This window comes from Corythoichthys intestinalis, chromosome 9 (genome assembly GCF_030265065.1).
Source record: "Corythoichthys intestinalis isolate RoL2023-P3 chromosome 9, ASM3026506v1, whole genome shotgun sequence".
NCBI classification, from domain to species: domain Eukaryota; kingdom Metazoa; phylum Chordata; class Actinopteri; order Syngnathiformes; family Syngnathidae; genus Corythoichthys; species Corythoichthys intestinalis.
In genome coordinates, this window is record NC_080403.1 from 2,222,865 (window position 1) to 2,231,165 (window position 8,301).

An 8,301-nucleotide genomic window follows, 5' to 3' on the forward strand; every position below is an offset into this window, starting at 1 on the left:
ACAGAGAGAGAAGAGCGGGAGTGGGAATGAGGGAAGAGGGTGTTGACGCTGGTGCAAACGCGATGCTAGGCTAGGTGTCTCCAATATTTCCTGACTGTAGCAGACAGCCTACAATCTACGCCCACTTGATGCTACACTAGATATCAGATGCATATAGAAGTACATGCGAAATGACAAACTCAGCGCCGTTGGTAAACAGCCGCCTTTTTAAAGCTGTAGACTTCTCAGAAAGACTCTGTTGTAGTGACCCTTCCTATCGAACCTAAGTAACTTTTTATCTAAAAGACTCGTAAATAGGCAAAATCTGGACTTGAATCTATCTTTAAATGATGAAACCATTTTGAAACATTCATTTGTCGAAAGTAGACAGAAGGGAACTAATGCAAAAACGGGAGCAATTTTAACAACTCTACGGTTGATTCACAACATTAAATGACTTCCAAACATAGCAAAGGTAACCATGTTTTTGCTTTTTTTTTTTTTTTTTTTTTTTGAAAAAATGGAAAAAAAACATGAAAGCTAACACCAGTTACTTTGCCAAGTAACTAATTACTCTTACATTCAGTTACTTTTTGGGAAGTAATTAGTAACTAATTACTTTTTAAAAGTAAGATTAACAACACTGGTCATTAAGATGAAGTCTGCAGAATGAAAAGTGACGAAAGCGGAGATTTTATTCTGCCAATTTGTTGCCGAACACAATTTGCCTGGAACTATTGCTGATCACTTTTCAGAATTAGCTAAAGAAATGCTCCCTGACTCAAAGATTGCATCGGTAAGTTAATTTTATCAATTGACCTTTTTAATTTATAACTGGACACACTAACTACCTTCAAGTCAAACTGAATTGCGAGCTGAAGTTCCATGAACTGCAGCCATGAAAAGACATGATAGAAACTGCCAAAAGTGCTACATACAATTACTGTATAACAAAAGTCACTGTTAAATTTCAGTAATCATGATGTAGCTGAAGATATTGATTGTTCTTTGATTGCACCAGGTTTTATGTGACAATATTACTAATGAATTCATATTATTTTAAAAATTGAGTTTAATTTTTGTTTCATATTGCATGCTATATAAAACGTAAGATTAGTCACCAATTTGTAAGGGTATACGTCACTATTTGTAAGATTGTTAACGGCCTCTAGTTGACAGGTTTGTATACACTAACCTTATTTCAAGTGGTTACACACAACTGCTTTAAATAACTTATGTTGTTCAATGAAAAATACCTAAATTATTTAAGTACGAATAAACTACTTGAACACGTTAAGCAATTCCTATTCAAACCGTTTAAATGCAAAATATCACCTTTTGTTTTCTTACAATAGAAGTGTTAATTTTATATATTCATTGTGATGTTGTTAAAATTCTGGATGAGCGGGGGACCCAAGTGCAGGAAACATGCGTCTAACTTGCAATTGTACCCTACTGTTGCACTCGTGAGAGGTAACAGAGGGACTTTGCATTGCTTATGTAAGCACAGAAGTCAGGCTCACTATTATGTGTGTTCTTTTTCAAAAGAACACATCCCAGCTATTTACAAACAACACTACTTTCAGTCATGGTGTCATTTCACCCTCAAGTCTTTGCACCTACTTGTTTTCTGACACGTGCACTTAAACTAGGTGTGGCTGAGTAACTCTGCTAGTACATTTAACTCTGCCAGGGGTGTCTGTGTTCACTCCCTTAATTGACACCGTGCCAAGAGTGATCTAAGCACTGCTAGTGTTAAAACCCAAATAACACCAACTCAAAAATGATTTACACAAAAAAATCAACTCCATAGAGTTTGCTGTGTATGGCAACCTCAGAATGACAAAATTTATACAATTTGTGCAATCACGTAACATATGTATTAAGGAATGCTGACAGTGGGGCAAATAAGTATTTAGTCAACCACCAATTGTGCAAGTTTTCCAACTTGAAGATTAGAGAGGCCTGTAATTGTCAACATGGATAAACCTAAACCATGAGGGACAGAATGTGGGAAAAAAAATCAGAAAACCACATTGTTGGATTTTTAAAGAATTTATTTAAAAATTGGAGTGGAAAATAAGTGTTTGGTCACATACAAACAAGCAAGATTTCTGGCTGTCAAAGAGGTCTAACTTCTTCTAACGAGGTTCCACTCGTTACCTGTATTAATGGCACCTGTTTTAACTCATCGGTATAAAAGACACTTGTCCACAATCTCAGTCAGTCACACTCCAAACTCCACTATGGCCAAGACCAAAGAGCTGTAGAAGGACACCAGAGACAAAATTGTACACCTGCACCAGGCTGGGAAGACTGAATCTGCAATCGGTAAAACATTTGGTGTAAAGAAATCAACCGTGGGAGTAAATATTAGAAAATGGAAGACATACAAGACCACTGATAATCTCCCTCGATCTGGGGCTCCATGCAAGATCTCACCCCACGGCGTCAAAATGACAAGAACGGCAGGGGTCGCGTTAACCGAATATTTTCCGTCGTTGACCGTTTTTTAAAAACGGTGACGGAAAAAACTGAAGCCCATCCGTCATTTTGACAGGTTGCAATTCACACCCCAGACCACAGGGTGGCGAGTGAGCGTATTAATTAGCTATTGTCTCTCTTAATGCATGACGTCGTTGGCCTTACTCGGAAAAATGTCAAGGCAACTGAGTGTTTGCCTGGCACGGCCAGACTGTTCTCCCCGTATTTTTCAAAAACCGACAGAAAAGTCTGGGACACATCCTCTCGAGTAGGTACAAAATCAATTGACAAATCAGATTTGTTTATTTGCGTGACGTGTTCTTCACGAGCAACGTCACTCTTGCGCGCCGAAAGTCGTCTCTACAACAACACGGATGGCGGGAGAGCCGAGAATATGTTCCAATCCGTGGTAAATTCAGTTTTAAATGAGCTAAAACACATCGACACGAGACATTGACAACAGTCTGTCTCGCGCTAGCCATGTTGAATAAACTCCGTTCTCCTCGTATGTTTACTTCCGCGCGCAAGTCTCTCGTCCTGCCTTCGTCGCTTTGCTAACGGCACGTCTGCCCGTCGCTGATTGGTGCACTCCGCTGTCTGTTTGCCTCTTGTTAAGCTTGTTCGGACAGAATATTAATTAAAAATGAATGAAAACTAAATACTATTGAATATGTCATTATTATTATTTTAAAAATGTAAGTGACTGGTAAAAATAGATTATGACCGGATTTTTATGACACTGTCCGTCAAAATGACAGACAACGAAAAAGTCTAGCGCAACCTCTGAAGAACGGTGAGCAAAAATCCAAGAACCCCACGGGTGGACCTAGTGAATGACCTACAGAGAGCTGGGACCACAGTAACAAAGGCTACTATCAGTAACACACTGCGCCGCCAGGGACTCATATCCTGCACTGCCAGACGTGTCCCCCTGCTGAAGCCAGTACACGTCCCGGCCCTTCTGTGGTTCGCTAGACAGCATTTGGATGATCCAGAAGAGGACTGGGAGAATGTGTTATGGTCAGATGAAACCAAAATAGAACTTTTTGGTAGAAACACAGGTCTTCGTGTTAAGAGGAGAAAGAATACTGAATTGCATCCGAAGAACACCATACCCACTGTGAAGCGTGGAGGTGGAAACATCATGCTTTGGGGCTGTTTTTCTACAAAAGGACCAGGACGACTGATCTGTGTAAAGGAAAGAATGAATGGGGCCATGTATCGATAGATTTTGAGTGAAAATCTCCTTTCATCAGCAAGGGCATTGAAGAGTCTTTCAGCATGACAATGGCTTTTCAAGGTCAAAAGCATTTCAAGGTCCTGGAGTGGCCTAGCCAGTCTCCAGATCTCAACCCCATAGAAAATCTGTGGAGGCAGTTGAAAGTCCGTGTTGCCTAACGACAGCCCCAAAACATCACTGCTCTAGAGGAGATCTGCATGGAGGAATGGGCCAAAATACCAGCAACAGTGTGTGAAAAGCTTGTGAAGAGTTACAGAAAACGTTTGGCCTCTGTTATTGCCAACAAAGGGTACATAACAAAGTATTGAGATGAACTTTTGATATTGACCAAATACTTATGTTCCACCATGATTTGCAAATAAATTCTTTAAAAATCAAGCAATGTGATTGTTTTTTTTTTCCCACATTCTGTCTCATGGTTGAGGTTTACCCATGTTGACAATTACAGGCCTCTCTAATATTTTCAAGTGGGAGAACTTGCACAATTAGTGGTTGACTAAATACTTTTTCCCCCCACTGTATAGTAAAAACACAAAGCTAATATGTATGTAAGACGAAAACACCTCTTTAAAATTCAATGTTATTTAATTTAATCACGTTACATATACCCCTCTGTGAGTCATCACCTTATCGTGGTGGAGGGGTTTGCGTGTCTCAGTGATCCTAGGAGCTATGTTGTCTGGGGCTTTAAGCCCCTGGTAGGGTCACCCATGGCAAACAGGTCCTAGGTGAGGGGCCAGACAAAGTATGGCTCAAAAAGACCCCTTATGATGAGTAATATAAATGGACTCGAGTTTCCCTTGCCTAGACGCGGGTTACCGGGGCCCCCCTCTGGAGCCAGGCCTGGAGGTGGGGCTCGAAGGCAAGCGTCTGGTGGCCGGGCCTGTCCCCATGGGGCCCGGCCGGGCACAGACTGAAAAGGCAACGTGTGTTCCCCTTCCCATGGGCTCACCACCTTTGGGAGGGGCCAAAGGGGTCGGGTACGGAGGGAGTGTTGAAATTCGCCTCCCCAGTCAAGCCGCACGGAAACAGCCGCAGCCAAACAAAGTGCCGCTCTGCCGATGCTGCTTCGCGCGCGCCAAGCAGGAAGGCAGAATTTCGCGCGTTCATCTCTGATGTTAACCCTTTGTATTGACTCCATGTTCCAAAAGTTTGAAAAAGACTCGCCGAAAGCAGGTTGACAATTTATTCGTCGACAATGGTCAAAAACAAGGCAAAAACAGACGACGGAGGGACAATTCTGGATCCAAAACAAGGCTACATGTTTTCGAGCAGCAAAATCTGTGTTATCTCAGTGTCCAGTGTTTTTAAGTTTGTGATATAGTGGGCCGGCTGAAGGTGTGTCCGGGCGTTGCTTTGGGATCATCCCTCTCTGGCCGGTTTCGGGCTGTTTAGGTTCGTGCGTGGATGAGATGTGGTTGCCACAGCGACCGACGCTGGTCTTGACGTCCCAAGCGCCTGCTATCAACTTTGTTATCCAGGCTGGCTCTACTTGTTGTCCGACAGAGCGCTTTGTCCTTGCAGAACTGATTTGCAAGTTTTGGTGCGTCAATCTTGCTCGTGGCGCACACGTTGGGTTTCTATGATAAGATGGCGTTGTGTATTTATTCTGCTTCTTTTCATTAAACTATGGTGTGCTATCTATTCTACACTAGGTGTGTCAGAGCAGTACAGTCCCACAGTAAATATGAGAAATGATACTAATCCCTGATTAATTGTATTCCGTGTGTGCGAGTAATGCAAACAGTTAGACGGTGCCTACGAGAAATGGTACCATTTTTCCATTTCCCCCTCAGGAGCCCCGATAAGGTGATTAACTTTACTGTGTCATGGCCGCTGAGTGAAGTCTGCCTAAACTATTGTTAAATGAATGTGTTAGACTAATGCAAACAATGATATGGTGTGTGTGAGAACGGTACCTTTTCCCTTCAGGTGTTGGGCGGCAGCCAAAGGTGAGGGCCTTGGCGGTCCGAACCCCAGCTGCAGAAGTTAACTCTTGGGACATGGAATGTCACCTCTCTGGCAGGGAAGGAGCCTGAGCTGGTGTGTGAGGCAGTGAAGTTTTGACTAGATATAGTTGGACTCTCCTTCACACAGAGCTTTGGTTCTGGTACCAATCCTCTCAAGAGGGGTTGGACTCTCTTCCACTCTGGAGTTGCCCACGGTGAGAGGCGCCGAGCAGGTGTGGGCATACTTATTGCCCCCCTTTCTTGGCGCATGTACGTTGGGGTTTACCCCGGTAGACAAGATGGGTAGCCTCCCTCCGCCTTCGGGTGGGGGGACGGGTTCTTACTGTTGTTTGCGCTTATGCACCGAACAGCAGCCCAGCGTACCCACCCTTTTTGGAGTCCTTGGAGGGTGTGTTGGAGAGCGCCCCCTCTGGGGACTCCCTCGTTCTTTTGGGTGACTTCAACGCTCACTTGGGCAATGACAGTGAGACCTGGAGGGGCGTGATTGGGAGGAACGGCCCCCCCGATCAGAACCTGAGTGGTGTTCTGTTATTGGACTTCTGTGCTCGTCACGGTTTGTCCATAACGAACACCATGTTCAAACATAGGGGTGTCCATATGTGCACGTGGCACCAGGACACCCTAGGCCGCAGTTCGATGATCGACTTTGTAATGGAGTCATCGGACTTGCGGCCGCATGTTTTGGACACTCGGGTGAAGAGAGGGGCGGAGCTGTCAACTGATCACCACCTGGTGGTGTGTTTGCTTCGATGGCGGGGGAAGATGCTGGCCAGACCTGGCAGGCCCAAACATATTGCGAGGGTCTGCTGGGAACTTCTGGCAGAATCCCCTGTCAGAAAGTTTCAACACCCACCTCTGGCAGAACTTCTCCCTTGTCCCAGGGGAGGTGGGGTACATTGAGTCCGAGTGGGCAATGTTCTGCACCTCCATTGTTGAGGCGGCCAATCGGAGCTGTGGCCATAAGGTGGTTGGTGCCTGTCGTGGCGGCATTCTCCGAACCCGCTGGTGGACACCAGCGGTAAGGGATGCTGTCAACCTGAAGAAAGAGGCCTATCAGGCCTTTTTGGCCTGTGGGACCCCAGAGGCAGCTGACAGGTACCGGCTGGCCAAGCAGACTGCGACTTCGGCGATTGCCGAGGCAAAAATTCAGACATGGGAGGAGTTCGGGGAGGCCATGGAAAACGACTTCCGGACGGCTAGAGGTCCACCATCCGGCGTCTGAGGAGAGGAAAGCAGTGCACCACTAACACTGTGTATAGTGAAGATCAGGGGTGGGCAATTAATTCCACAAAGGGCCGCAGTGGGTGCGGGTTTTTGTTGCAACCCATTAAGAGGACACCTTTTCACCAATCTGCTGTTTTACAAGTGCAATCAGTCGATTGCAGTCAGGTGCTTCTCATTTCTGCTGAAACCGCATTGGTTAAACTATCTGTGCTGGGTCAGTTGGAACAAAGACCAGGACCCACTGCGGCCCTTGAGGACCGGTTTGCCCACCCCTGGTGAAGATGGTGTACTGCTGACCTCGACTAAGAACGTCGTGAGTCAGTGGGGAGAATACTGACATGAAAGAACATGCAAATGGCCCCCAGTGATGACCTGCTCGGTGAATGCCTCAGGCAACAGAAACCCAGTAAGGAGGAGGACCCTGAGGAGCTATCATGGAAGGACAAGCCCCTACATGGTATGTACCACCGATAAATTGAGGAGGTAGCTGACATGTTAAAAACATACCAGTGGCTAGAAAAGGCCGGACTGAAAGACAGCACGGAGGCACTGATCATGGCAGACATGAACAGGCCCTAAACACAAGATCAGTAGAGGCCGGGGTCTATCACACCAGACAGGACCCCAGGTTGCAGGCTATGCAAAGAGGCCCCTGAGACAGTCCAGCACATCACAGTAGGGTGCAAGATGCTGGCAGGCAAGGCATACATGGAACGACATAACCAGGTAGCAGGCATAGTGTACAGGAACATCTGTGCCGAGTACAGACTGGAGACCCCGGAGTCAAGATGGGCGACACCCCCAAAGGTGGTTGAGAACAACCGAGCCAAGTTCCAGTGGGACTTCCAGATCCAGACAGACAAACTATAAAGCGTAAGGGTGAAGGCATGAGCGTTGCATATTCTTGTACACTATATGGCGTTATGGACCTGAAAGTTGCTTGCAATCCAATTTATATGTCCTAATCTCTATAAACATAAAGCCAATGGAGGATTAAGCCATATGTCAAAATTTCTGAACTTCCCCTTTAAATTAATTTGTAGGAAAGTCAATTACATGCAATAACATTTTTCGGCCACCGGGAGGGGGGCATTGCCCTCCTGGCACAAGTCAATCTCTGCCTTTGTCCGGCACCTCCATATTGGTGATAACATCACTGGAGTAACGATTTCAGCGGATTTAACACATTGCGCACAATGCTATGCCGAGTCAGGTTTGTGTATTGTACATTAAAAATTAGGGCTCAGACAAGCTCCATGCCATCAACTTCCCTAGGCAAACAACTATTTGATAATGCTAATGACTTGTCACCACACCAAACAAACTTTGCAAGGCACATTATAAAAGAAAATCAGAGGGCATGGTTCTTGCGATCCATGAAAACCAAAGAAGGGGGTTTTCTCA